We start from the raw sequence: 15,038 nt of genomic DNA on the forward strand, positions 1-15,038 counted from the left end.
TAACAATATCTATAATGCATCCTGAGGACATTTGTTAAATGGTGCTAAGCACCGAGAAGTGGACCTTCGAAGCTCCTCTCTGTAAGTGACATGCTATTATCTGGATTTTCTCCAAAAAGGTTTTGAGAAGGGACTCCGATGTGCCACCCTAAGAAGGCAAATCTCGGCTATCCTCAACAGTCTCGCCGGCTGATAGGTGAAAACCTATCGCAGCATTACATCCCTTCGACGCGGGCAAATTCCTCTTTAAGAGGGGTTAAACTCTCTCTCAGCCACTCAGTGATATTAAATCGTTCCCCTCATACGTTGGCATACGTCATTCCCTAACTTCATTAACTTCAAACCCCCCCATCTCAACCGCATCCAAACCATCCATCATTGGCGTATGGGTCCGCGATGAAAACTCTGTTCCTACTTGCTATTTCACGCCAACACGCTAGGGTCCTCGGAATTGAAAGCATCCATATCGGGTCAACGCCAACGCTTACAATGTATCGTTCCTTTAAAGACAGAGTTGTCTTAACGATTAGATCCCTCATTCATTCCTTTAAAGTATACTCCAAATTCCATATATCCAACAAGAAATCATAGTACTCCAATTCCCTCATGCTCTAACCCCTCTCCATATCCCAAAGAAGAATCGGGCAATGTGGTGCATAAACCTGACGTCCGGTTATAGCATTGAAAGCCTTTCATGATCAGGACAGAAGACATCCGCGAAAACGGAAAGTTCTATTCACATTAATGTTACCCCCCCAAATGTGGGCGCTTTAATGTCAACACAGCGGGCGCGATTAGCACTCGACGCTTCGAAAGCTACAATCATCGGAAGCATATAAATCGGCCTCACGTTGGATAGTCCCTCGGGGCGTGACGGCGCACTCAACACGCAGCGCGAAGCTACCAAATGCTGCCTTCCGCACATTAGGGTTGGGTTCCAGTGGAACGTAATCGTTGCATAGCGCTGCCACTTGGTCATCTGTTTAGTTCCTCTCTTCATCAGACACTGTTAAGATGGACTCTGGCAGCAACTGAAATGGCCTTCGCCGCGAGAGTTGCTTGGAACATATCATCGACTGGATTGATGGACCCACCCTACTCTTGGGGATTACACTTCGCTTGGGAGGTCCTTATTCTCGATGATAAGTCCCGCAAACTCTAGCAAGCAGTGTAGGGCTTAGCGATCCATTGAATACCTTTACTGTGAAGGGCTGGTCTTTCTACCTGTAGGGTATGTGGGGACATCTCGACCCCCCCCTGGTCCTTTGGCTTAAAACCCTCGCATGGCCTTTGTATAAGTAGTTTTGAATGTGTTGAATAACACACGCTGAGCCTCTGTTTGTTAGCTCATTTATTCAAGTTAACGATTAAATTGTTTCTTAGTATTGTCTATAGTTTTCAGGTCACTAAAACGGGACTGCTAGGTCATAAGGATACTGAACAAATATGGCCTTGAAAGACAGGAAGTGACATGACAAAATTGATGACGATTTCCTGCCTCCTTGCTATTGGTGGAGAAGACACCCATCTGAGATGTCCCCCTTACCTACAGTAGAAAGACCCTTCACAGTAAGTATTCAATGGATCCTTCCATCCATTGCTTGTCCTCTGGTGGTAATCACTTCTAGAGTCTGTGCCCTCTCTTCAGGATACTTTTGGGCACTTGAATCCCCTGTTTAAGTGGCCAAGTTATCAGTAGCAATCAGGTTTTCTTTCTCTTTGTTGCAAAACATAGATCATAGAATCATAGAGTTGGAAGAGACCCCAAGGGCCATCAAGTCCAACCCCCTGCAATGCATCAAGCCTTTCTAAAAACCTCCAAAGAAGGAGACTCCATCACACTCCCAGGTAGTGCATTAAAATAACAGAGTTTAATTAATCTTAGAGAGAGTAATATGAAGAGTTACAAGCTAGTAACCAAGTAGTGGTTGATATAACTACTAACTACCTTTGATGTTTTAGTTCCTAATAAGAACCATCACGGAATGGAGTGGTGTGATGCGTTAAACATAGCCCGGAGAGACCAGAATTTAAATCTGTGCTCGTGTGTGAAGCTCACTGGCTTTCGCTGGCCAAGCCTTTCTGTCTTCCAGCCTCATAGAGTTGTTGTGAAAATGGAACAATCATAGGTACCGTGCGCTGAGCTCCTCAGAGAAAGGGTGAGATACAGATGCTGCAAATAACAGTTGTTGCGTTGTGTCCGACCATTACGTGAGCCAGACATGCAAAACACCCACGTCTTGTGCAATTACAGATGGGTTAATTTTGCTGCCCTCTAATGAGTAAAACCGAGGAATTGGAACGCATTTTGAAATTTAATTAGAACGCACAATGCGTCTTAACAAAAGAAGTGTGCAGTTGTCCCCAGTGTGAACGTGCCATGTAGGGAATCACTTACCACCTGATTTACACTAGGTCATTCAGGGCAACCAGTAGACTGCAATTCTGTTGCAGATAAATGCTTTAAAAACAAGCCTTGGCAATAAAGTTAGAAAAAGCAATCAAACAAGTACCCAAGCCAAATAATCGTGCCTTGAAAGCTGCCAGCACCGAGTAACTGGCAGAGTAGTGACAAAAATATCTCCAGGCCAAAGTCTTTATTAGGAACGTTCTTCTGCTATTCTGAAATGGCGTCTGTTCCAAAGTTTTTAGACACACATGTCTGCCTGGGAATATCTCTTGAGTACAAAACGGAGAAAGAGGAAGGGACATAACAGTAGCCTGTATATAACCTCTGCATTACCTACAACCCCAGGCATGGTTTATACTGATACGCAGCAAGAATGCATTATAGATACAGAGCAGAACTTGTTATGAACTACAGCATTCTGTCACTGGAACAGCTCTGCTTTTATTTTTGTGAAGTAATATATAATTTTTAAAACTTGGTTGCAACATACACTTGAAGAAGAGGCTTCAATGCCTTATGCTAACCTTCCACATGACTAGCAGAATTGGAATAAATTATGCAGAACAAAAATACATAAGCAAATATTCATTTGCATGTAAGAGCTCTGTGACAAGCTCCCCCCCCCCCCCCGACCCTTCTGATGAGATGCGCACAGCCTCCTAAGATTTTGGGTCTGTTTTGAACTATAAACCTTCCCCCTCAGATACCAGGTGTCCTAAAGGTAACAAGTGTATAGGCTTTGGGTTAACTGTCGTGAGGTAAGTATTGTGTTTGCACAAGATCATTGAGACAGAATTTAAATTTAAATATAAACACCACAGAAGGTTTATTTATTTACAGGTTAGTCTCAAGGAAAAGATCAGCAGGACGGCTCTCTAGGACAGTGGTGGCGAACCTATGGCACGGGTGCCAGAGGTGGCACTCAGAGCCCTCTCTGTGGGCACGCGTGCACAGAGTTCATCATGTGATAATAGTGTAATTATTTCAGGGAGATTATTAGCATTAAACCTAAGACCTAGTTTTGGGGAAGCAGTGTAGGTAACCCTGTTAAGTGCTGTTAAACCCCACTGATTTTCATGGGAAATAACTAAAGCATGATCCTTTACCTGGGAGTAAGCTCGGTTGCTGGCAATGGGGCTTGCTTCCTGAGTTAAAACCCCTCCTAGGGTCGGATCTCACCCTTTCAAGTGTTGCAATGGTTGTTTCAAAAGAAAAGCTTCTACCGACATTACCACCAAGCTTTTACTCCCCGAAAGTAACGCGGTACACCTTGGAGCCAACCATTTTTTTCTATACTAAAACCTCAGTATTCAGGTTAAATTGCCGTGTTGGCACTTTGCGATAAATAAGTGGGTTTTGGGTTGCAGATTGGGCACTCGGTCTCGAAAAGGTTCACCATCACTGCTCTAGGAAGACAAAAGAAAAACTGGGCTGAGGTGCATAAATTTAAATTAGGTGTGGATTTAGAGACTGGGTAGAATTTTCTTTAATGCTTTGAGGCACAAACAGGCTTTTACTGATTAGCCTCTAGGTTGGATCCTGTCACACACACACAGGATTTCACCCATAATAGCCTGCTCTTTCTCAAGAATCGTACAAGATCTTCTTATCTCCAGACAGGGGCATATCTACAGAAAATGGCAAGCAATGAAATCGCCGCCACCCCAAAAAACAACAACAACGCCCATCTTTTAGTTTTCAGGAAATGAAAGCGGAGATTTGATTGGCTTTGCAGATTTTTAAAAAATGTTGTCTTGGCAGGAGCTGCCAGCACAGCACAAGGATCTACACTGTGTTACTGCTGTAGCAATCATAGCCAAAAGGCCAAGTATAAACATTACAGAAAGTGGAGAACAAAAGTCCTATCTGTGCCAATGCTTTGATGAGGGAGGAGACATTCTGCATATGCTCAGAAGGACACTGGACCCATTTTATTTTCTCTGCTGGACCCCAAAAATGCATCGCTTCTTGCATGAGCACATCTCTTTCCACGTGCTCTTTTCCCCCCAAAGAAAAGATTTTAAGAGAAGTGAACCTGACAGCAGTGATTCTGGAAGGAATGGTTCATTTTGCTTCCAGGACAATCTAATATACTCAGAGAAATTAAATTCTGTGAGAGCTGCCAACCTCCAGGTGAGCCCAATCTTCCCAGCATTACAACTGATTTCCAAATTACAGAGATCTGTTACCCTGGATAAAATGACTGCTTTGGAGGGTGAATTCTCTGTCAGTGTTCCTCTGCTCAAATTCCTCCTCTTCCCAGTACCCCTCCCTTCTTAATACCTGAACCTTAAGGAATTTCCCTACCCACAATTGGTAACCATACCTTGGTCCACACAATGCATAAACACTCCAAACCAGAAATTGGTCTCCTTCATAAAAGAAAGGCATTCCTTATATACTCAGTGACATGTCTTGCCAGTGGGTCTTATTTGTAAACATTTACAGTGCCTTTTCTCTGTCAGCAAGATGACATAGAGGCCCTTTCCGCACGGGTCATTTACAGCGCCCTAGGGACGGCAAAACCGCCTGCAATTTTCCGGCATGTCGCCCAGGCCTGGGGACGCGCCCCCCTGCCCTGCGACTCCAGAGCTGTCACGCAGGGCAGGGGGTGTGTCCCCTGGCCTTGGCGATGCGCTGGAAGGTCTCAGGGAAGGTACGTCAATTGGGCGACGGCGCAGCGCTGCGCCGTCTTCCCTGCCCCTACCGGGACTGTTCGTGTGTTGTATACGCCATTGTATATGCCATTGTATACGCCACCACACACCCCAGTGTGGCCATGCGGAAACGGCCTTAGTTGTTACAGAATAGACCTGAGAGCTCAGCTCTTTCTATTTGGAGGTGGGAGGCTCTATCCCTGAGCATGTGCAGAAAACCTTTCCAGGAAGTAATGTTTACTCCCCCCATCCCAAAAGCACCTTTTGGCAAAGACATACTACACACACACAGCCTTGTGGCGAAGGTGGGGACACAACAGGGTGGGGAGGGAGAGAATGGGAAAGAAGAGACAGAACAGGAGGGTGAGAACAAAGTGGGGGAACAAACCAGGGAAAAGGGGGATATAGAGAGAAATGGAGGAGATAAGAGAAAGGGGGGAAGGGAGAGAATGAGGGGGGGGGAACAAACCAGGGGAAAGGAGAGAAAAAGGGAAATAGAGAATAGGGGAGGGGAAGAGACAGAACAGGGGGACAGGGAAAGAATGAGGGGGGAGACAGAATGGAGGAAAGGGAGAGAAAGGGGAAATAGAGAAAAAGGGAGGAGGAAGAGACAGAACGGGGGAAGAGAGAGAAAGACAGGGGTGACAGAGCTTCGGCAAGAAGGGGATGTCATTCATGGGTTGCCCCTGCTGCCGCAAAAGCCTCTGGCAGCTTTAAAATTAAGCTTTAAAATTTAACCTTTCTTACACTTTTCCCTTGTTCCCACCCCCAGGCTTCTTCTAGAAGTAAATAAAGCTTAATTTTAAAGTCACCAGAGACGTTGGTGGCAGCAGTGGCAGGAGGAGGGAAGAAAGGCCGCCCTTCTCTTACTCCCTGCCTCTCTCTCTTCATGAGGGCCATGCTCCAGCTTCTTCCTGGCCTGGGGGGAGGGGGCAGATGAATGCTTTCCCATGTGACCCAAAACAGGGCTCCCACTCCCTCCTGCTCCCCCCCCCCAAGTTATATCTGTCCCCAGAGGCTGGCCTAACAGTAACGTACTCTATTCTCTCCTAGAGACAGCACTAAACCACTGTGACACACTACCAGGCAGAGCTATCCATCACTGTGTCTGCTCTTTTTCTGGAGCCAGACCTGAGCTTTTGGTACTCTCATATTGAGGTACATCCCTACTCCTTTTCCACCTGTGTTCCCTCCAACATTCTCTCCCCCTCCTCAAAGGTGATGTTGGAGCAGCACTTCTATAGGGTCATCTGAGTGGCCGTTTTCCCTTTAGGCGTAGGGCAGCCTCCTTCTATCAGAAGTGCCCACCTTTTTCCTCTGTTCTTAGCCCTTAAAAGGACTTGTATGTTCCATTTGATGTTAGAGTTTGATCAATTAGCAGTGGAATCTTATGCAAAGTTAATTCATTCTAAACCTATTGATTCCAAATAAGTTTAGGATGGAGCATTCGGCATGGGGTTGCACTATAGAGATTTTTCATATTTTCCTTTGGAAGTTGCCATTCTCCCTTCTTTTTATTCCCTGAAAAATAAACATTTGACCTGATATCAGCTGCATCTAGATTGACTTGTATTTATTCAAATCTGGCATTCAAAGCGTGCAGTCAACACATAAAATCAGGGCCTGAAACATTTCCTTTTCTATCTCTCCATTTTGCTTTTCAATACCCACCTATGTGTTGCAAGGCCATATCTGACAACTAGCGGGAACTTTGAGGATTGAGACATGGGGGAGGTGCAAGCATCACGTACTGTGACATCACTTCCTGCAAAAGCCAAAAAGAGACTTCATGCCATGTATGATGCTAGTATTTTTAAAATGTCTCCAACTGCCGCTAAGTGTGTGAGTAGGCAACAAGTGGTTGCCAATGGAAGGTCTCCGATCACAGCAAGAGACTTAGCAACTTTTTAACCTGCTAAGCAAAACTCCAAAGCTTACATATGGTTTTGTAACAAATACTGTTTTGTGATATCAATATACTTTTTTGTGATATCGCCCTGCGGGGATAGGGCAGGATATAAATTTAAATAAATAAATAAATATTTTACTTGGCATGATGTGGTTTTTGTTTTTGGATTTAACTCTGGATCATGACAGTTGCCTGAAGTGTTGTGAGGTAGATTAGGGTGAGAAATGCTTTTAAAAAAAATCACCTGGTGAGTTTTGTGGCAGAACGCGGATCTGAACCAGGGTCTTTTCATCCCTACTACAACCACCTGTTAAGTAGGCCTTTTTTTTTTGCTGCCTTTTAAAATGGTAATTTATTTGTAAAATGAACAGACAGGGTTTGCATGCATATATGTACATATGCCTTTATGGACAGCCAAATCCCCAAATATTTGGGTCCTTAAAAGATTCTTACTAGCATTTTCTAATCTTAGGGAGCAATCCAAGCACGTCTACTTGGGAGTTGGTCCCATGTTACTCAGTAGGGATTGCACCCAGAAAAAAGTCTCAGCCTGTCTTGACTGGTAACTTACATGAAAGTAGAACCCTTCAGCATTTCTGACACTTACTTCTGCCTCTGTCCTTCATGTCCAGATAATCAGAATGTGCATGCTATTGTTCTTGAACCAGGATGCAGTCTGGAACAATTGTATGGCAAGTAAAGTCAAGAAAGTTGTTTTCTATAGTTAAACCTCCCTTCATACACACACACACAGAAAGATAAGCAGGTTCTTCCTTATCTCACCTCACCGGGCTTTGATTTGTATTTATGGAGAAATAATCTAATAATTGTCACTGTTGGAAAGCCAGCAGAGGGAACAAAACTCCATTTCAAGCCAAGCTATATACAAGGAGCGTCTGTTGTCCTGTGTTCATTTCCAAGCAACAGATTTTCAGAAGTTTAGATATATTTAGAATTCAGAGAACACTTGGAATCTTCATGTCTCTTTTCCAGCTGCATTTTGACGCTTCTGAGCTAGCTGAAATCTAAAACCAAATACTTTTCTCTGTAAAAAATGCATCAAGTTCCATCCGTGTTACGAAATATTTTAAATGTCCATTTGCAGCAAATAGTCATTTATTCCAAGTTTATGCTCTTTCTTCAAACTATAAATAGAGGAAATGGCAGTTTAATCTGATACTCTCCCATCGGAACGTTTTCTTGAACAAGGATTTGAACTGCAGCCTTGCCAGCTGCGTAAAGGACTGGGGCCGAAATCTAATGACGCAGCACTAGCCTTAACTTAAAAATTGTTCTTAAAAATAGGTGATTGACATATAATGTACATTATAATCAACACTTTAAGCATTGTTTGCACTAACATAAGAATAACTGTACAAAGTACATAATATCATCACAGGGTTGCCAAGAGGCTTGGCGAATAATGTTGTGTGCCTTTACCAGAGGCTTAATGAGTCAAAATGGGCAGCTGAAGCTTTTCATAGCTGGAGGTAAATAACATCCCATTAAGGCTCTTTTAAAGAAACAGGACTTTTTCTCTCTCTCCAGGCTGTTGGCTAAACTTAGGGCACATACACACACGCTGAATAACGTACTTTCAATCCACTTGGAGAGGGGGCTGAATAGAATTTCCAGTAGCCTGATCTTGTGGGAGGAAGAAAGTTAGAACAGCAGTAGCCTCCATTATGAGTATAAAAACCAATGGTTAATCCAATGTCTCGGTAACACCATACAGAACAAATGGAAAAGACTGTGCTGTCTAGCTAAAGCTACCCATTTTGTTTCCCGGGGACTCGTGGGCTCAGCACCAAGTGGCAATACAAACAAGATACAACAGACACTTTTTTTTTTTGGTATTCAAATAGCCAAAACTGTATTGGTTACAGTTGATAGAATCATACAGCAGCAGGTCCCAGCATCGGCCAACTCACTTGCTGATCGATAGACAAAAATCCCAGCTTCCATTAGTAGTCTGTAAAAGCTCAGATAAAATTAGAATCCATATCTCCTTATCAGTCTCTACCAGCATGGCCAATTGGCCATGCTGACAGAGGCTGATGGGAATTGTAGTTCCTGAACATCTGGAGAGCCGCAGGTTCCCTACCCCTGTACTAGGGGATATCATGGACTGACAGGATGCAGGATTCCACATGGGTGCAATTCAGTTGAGATTGAGAGTGCCATGACAGCACCTGAGCTGGATATGTGAGCTGCAAACCCTCACCTTAAAATCCCTTAAGGGAGTCCCCAGAGATGAGGGAAATGGGTATACAAGTCACATTTTCCCTGAAAATGGATCCAGCCCTATGCTGATATCATCACAGCAGGCAGACAAGAAACCTGCTTGGCTCTTGCCAAAGCTCCTACATCTGCAAATAAACCCACCCTTCTTGTTGAACCCCATGAAGTCAGATGTCCTGCATCTACTCTGAGAGATGGACATCATACAGACAGAAGAGAGCCTCTTTAGCCTCAACCACATAGCCCACAGTGCTAGCGACCGGGACATATCCACTTCTCCAGGCAGCAGGCACCCTGCCAGGAAAGCCTCTCTAGCAGATTTGGCCAGAGCAGCTGCATGTTGGGGAGTTGAGCAAACAAGATTTGCCAATTGGCTTCCACCACTTGTGCTAAATCCAAATCCTTGTGGGCACTGTGGTCATTTTTGCCCAGTAGGATAAGCAGCGTGTCAGAGGTCCCAGACACAACAAAGAATTGTGGGCACAAGTGAGTTCCAAAGCATCTCCCTCTTGCCAACCCAGGTGAGGTTTAGTTCTCCTTCTAGACCTAGGTGCCTTCCCTAACCGGTAGACACAGTGTGCCCTCAAGCCCAATGGACAGTGCTGTGCTGGCAGATCCAAATAGAGTTCAGACAGGGTGCTGGAACTATGAAAGGGAATGATCAGCGGCTGCCTAAATATGGCTGAATTCGACTGCTCCCTTAACACATTGTGTTAAAACCTAGATACACATAATTTGCTCATTTAGATATTTCAGTTTGTATTGAAAGTTTTATTACACAGAATAGAATTGCAAATAATTCAAAAAGAACAGAGAAAGGTCTTTAAAACGAGGAAAGTCTATTTAAAGCCACTTTAGCGAGAGGCCATATAAACAACTGAATTGTGTTAAATACTTTGCTCAGAACTAATAGAATCAGTGCATAAATGTATTAGTATGCTGGGAGAACTCTTGAAAAAATAGGAGATGTTGTATTTGTTAAGCAACTATTTGTGTACATTTATCACCAGTTTAAGTTAACTTTGTAGACGATTTTCTGAAAAATGAAATGGGTTTATCTGGTTACATAACTGAAATGCTTCAAACCCTGTATAAATGCTAAATGTTGCTATTATTACCTTACCGTATAGCTAGCCTCCTAAACACTAGTTTTTAGTTCTACAGATAAAATTTTTATATGTTTAATAAGCTAGCTTTTGGTTTTCAAACAATCTTTTAAAATACAAATATGACATGACTCCAGATTGAAAAGAACATTCTGTTCCTCATTTGTATGGTAAATATTTTGTACAAGGAAAGCAGGTTACTTCTCCATAATATTTATTCTTATTGCTGATTAAAACGTTCCATACTTGCTCTTCCTGAGTCTTTTTATTTGTTTTATTTACATTTCTTCCACAAAGGCTGATAATACAAACAAAACAAAGACAACTAAGTGTGAAAACCACAACCAATAAAGAGGCTGCAATCTCCTTTTCCACTGGTTTAAAAAAAGGATCAGGGAGTCTCCTTTTATTATCAAAAAGGCTTGGCTGGAGATCATGGGACTTGCATGAATCAAAAATCATGGTTTTGGGGCTTATAATTAGGAGAATTTTGTAAGATTGAGCAAAGAAGTTGATGGAATCCACCCCAATACAATCAACTGCACACCATCAAAAGAACAATCAAACAGCAGGAAATAAATCCACAGTCACAAATAAGTCAGGTATATATTAGAGTCTACAAATAAAGTCTTGACAGAATGAAAAATGGCTTTGAAAAGTAACTGAAACATCTTATGCAGCAGTCTTCAAGCCTTGTTCTAAAACAAACGAATATTGTGTGGTCTTAGGGCAAGTCCACAAATTACAAATTCCTTAAGACTAATAATTTGTCGCTTCATATAGCATTGTAGTATAAGGACCCATTAAATTCAGAAAGGGTGATGGATGTTGTCTGGAGCTCCTTTTAAAAAAAGGGACCACGAGCAAGTTTTCACTAGACGTAATAGGAGAGGTGGCCCCCCAGGTATGTTGGTCCCAGACTCTAGGGCTTTGTATGTCAGTACTAAAACTTGATCCAGTATCCCACCTAATGCCAGTGCAGCTGGCAGAGCACAGGTTGTATATGTGACTGCCATGAGGCTCCTGTAAGTAGCCTTGCTTCTGCATTCTGGACCAGCTGGAGTTTCCGGAGCAGGCCCAAGGGTAGCCCTGCGTAGATCGAGTTGCAGTAATTCAGCATAGAGGTGACCATTACATGGATCACTGAAGCCAAGTCAACTTGGGACAGATGGGGGAGTCAGCTGTCTCTCTTGGCAAAGATGGTAAAACGCCACACATGTATTCACCTAATTCTCCATTGATAAGGAGGTATCCAAGTATATGCCAAGGCTCTTGACAAATGATGCAGCAACTAGCTGCACCCCATCAAGGTATGGCAGCCAGTAACGTCCTATCTGCTCTGCCACAGGTCCTCCGTCTTTGCTGGATTTAGTTTCAACCACCTCTCTTTCATCCATTCCATTATGGTCTTCAGGTATTTGACCAGCACAACCTGAAGTGCTAGCATCCGACATGACAGTCCATCACTGTCAGATTGGATAACTGGGTAGCATCACTCATTGTACTCAATGGAGCCATCCCCAATGTCCAAACCCCAAGGATCAACTCTGGCTAAAGGGCTGCATATATAGTTGTTTAAATAATGAATGGTGTGGAGCAAATTCTCGTCCCCCTTGTGGGACACCACACACCAGCTCAAGGGTGGATATTCTCTCACCAATTGCAACCAACTGCAATATCCCCGTCCCCACGTAAAACACAGGAATCAATTAACCAATTAACACTAAACAGGATTATATTTTATTTTTCCTGTTTAGTATATATAAATATATACCATTACTCAAGACTATGAATTCACACCAAGACACTTACTGCTGTTTAAAAGCACAAGGCTGCCACCTAGAGAAAACAACAGTTCTTACAAGACATAGATGCACAAATATGATTTATACAGCACCATCAATGTGCACATTACTTTGCAGAGTGAAATGACTGGTCTCTTCCCAAATAGCTTACATTTAAGTATTGGAAGGTAACAAAAAGCTGAAGATGTGAAAGGCAAGGGACAAATATCTGCATATACTGTTAAATGGCCCAGCTTTGGTTTCAGTCAGAGGTGTGGGTATATTGTATACGTCAGGGGGACAGTATTTAACATCACTATTCACCAAGAACCGCTTAATAAAGCTTTATTTTTTCTGTATTTCTACAACCATGGCCCTTCACTGCAAACCTGACAAGAGAATTCATTATATTTTTCTTTAAAAATACCCACAAGTCCTGCGAAAGCTGATCTAGGAAAAAGTGATCACCATGCATTTCCCAGGCTCTGAAGCACTCTAAGAAACTAACACTTTGAACAGATTAGGAAACAAACTGGCAGCCATTTTGATTTCTGGGAAACAGGCCAAATATATTTTGCTTACTCATGTACTAGATGGTGAACCCTGACTTTTATATCAACTGTGTTATCTGAACAGTTTTCAAAATCTATCCCATGGAAGCTATGATTAACTTCTAAACAAAGGCAAGGATAAATGTAGTAAAATTCTTCCTTTCAAAGGGATGAGGCCTTCACAATAAGTGGTTAGAAAATGCTCTTCATTAACATCACCTAGACTTGAGGCCTCAGCTCCACATGGTTGAGGTGAGGAAAGTACTATCCTATCAGAAATAGTTCTCTCAGAAGCCAGGCTACCTACTATCATGTATCTTACCCAGATTCAGTTCCAGCTTATCTAACGTGCATCATGTATGAAGTTATTCTGATGCAGAGCCAGATTAAGACATATCGAGGCTCTAAGTCATGCCAAATTTAAGAGGCATTGCCCTACAGTAATTTGGAATTTTAACTGTAGCTCAATTAGTCAGCATAAATCCAGCTCTGCTAGATTGTAACATACAACACGACACGCTTTGCTTTCACTTCTAGCACAAACTATATTTTCTTCTAAGCATTCAAATGTTATTGGGACCAGCCAACAATCCTGGCCAACCCTGGTTCAAAACCAGCTGAGATGTCAACTAGAACAAGGTCCCCAAATGTAGAGAAATTATCCTAAAATCATTACTATATTAGATCCTCTTGACACTAGGTTCATGGTTTTGCAATGAACTGACGATGGTACCATCTCAGAAGACTTGCAAATAAATTTAGCTGCTTGCAATTGTGTTGGAAAAAATTTCTTTGCCTGAATATACGGAATTTTCTTTCCTTGACATACCCTCTGCCTCAAAAGCCTCCAAGATTCCTCAGGTGGGATATATGGTATGCAGTGGAAGCGCTACTGAAAACTAACCTGTCTTCAGCTGCTTCTAGCCTAGTTTGTATGTGTAGGCTGATTGGGCCATGAAACAGAATTCCAGTAATGTGGTTTACCCTGTTGAGTGAGTTAGAGGCTGCTATCCTGCTCTGCTTGTGACTTCTTCCTCTCAAGATTTCAAGAATTAGGATTAAATTATCATTGCATGTACCTGCACTAGAAAGCGTATACAGCAAATCAGAAGCATGAACCAGCTAATTACCCAAAAGGTCTTTGGTACTGGAATGCTTATTTTTGACATATGCTTTGGCATGTTCAAATATGCCAAAGCAGTTCTTAATATCTGCCTCTGATTTTTGACTGCCTTTTTCTTTCTTGCTAATGAGAGACTACACCAAGATCTTCCAACTAGCTGGTTCTTCCAGTTAGCAGGGACACACTGGTGTAGATCAAACAAAACAACTTCAAGGTCTACTTTAAGAGGGGAAAAGTTCAAAACAAACCTTTATTTGCAAAATGTTCTGAGCCTCAATAACAGAGAACAGTCACCTAAGCTTCTACTTCCTCACATGCTTGAAGGCAAAAAAAGTTTTGGAGCTGAAAGTTAAACTGCTTTTATTTGCTGATTTGTCATCCTTCATTGATACATTCTGCAACCCTTCTGATATGTTTCATGACTGCAATTTTAGGTTCTCTAATTTTGTAATCCAGTCATAGGAAGTAATCCATACATACAAAGTATCTTTTGTATGTATCTTTCTAAATGCAACTATTAAGAACATAAGAACTAGCCTGCTGGATCAAACCAGAGTCCATCTAGTCCAGCGCTCTGCTACTCGCAGTGGCCCACCAGGTGCCTTTGGGAGCTCACGTGCAGGATGTGAAAGCAATGGCCTTCTGCTGCTGCTGCTCCTGAGCACCTGGTCTGCTAAGGCATTTGCAATCTGAGATCAAGGAGGATCAAGATTGGTAGCCATAGATCGACTTCTCCTCCATAAATCTGTCCAAGTCCCTTTTAAAGCTATCCAAGTTAGTGGCCATCACCACCTCCTGTGGCACATCCTATATGTTTGTTTGTATTAAACTGTCTTAGAGCTGTGTAACATGCCTTAAGTCACAGTGAGAAAAGTAGAGTGTAGATGAAATAAACACAATAAAGGTACCTAGCAAAGTACCTATCGTTAGTACCATATATGTTGTAAAGGCGTGTAAAAGGAGCAGCAGTGGCATAGTGGCTAAGAGCAGGTGCATTCTGAACTGGAGGAACCGGGTTTGATTCCCAGCTCTGCCGCTTGAGTTGTGGAGGCTTATCTGGGGAATTCAGATTAGCCTGTGCACCCCCACACGCCAGCTGGGTGACCTTGGGCTAGTCACAGTTTCTCGGAGCTCTCTCAGCCCCACCTACCTCACAGGGTGTTTGTTGTGAGGGGGGAAGGGCAAGGAGATTGTAAGCCTCTTTGAGTCTCCTACAGGAGAGAAAGGGGGGATATAAATCCAAACTCCTCCTCCTTC

The 15,038-nt window shown here is 42.8% G+C and overlaps 1 long non-coding RNA gene across 1 annotated transcript in view; it reads left to right on the forward strand.

Moving 5' to 3' along the window:
• The window catches only part of LOC125433821, a 34,799-nt gene that overhangs the window by 12,832 nt on the left and 6,929 nt on the right, over positions 1-15,038 (forward strand). The gene's annotated exons all lie outside the window — the stretch shown is intronic.

This window comes from Sphaerodactylus townsendi, linkage group LG01, assembly GCF_021028975.2.
Source record: "Sphaerodactylus townsendi isolate TG3544 linkage group LG01, MPM_Stown_v2.3, whole genome shotgun sequence".
In the NCBI taxonomy this organism is placed as follows: domain Eukaryota; kingdom Metazoa; phylum Chordata; class Lepidosauria; order Squamata; family Sphaerodactylidae; genus Sphaerodactylus; species Sphaerodactylus townsendi.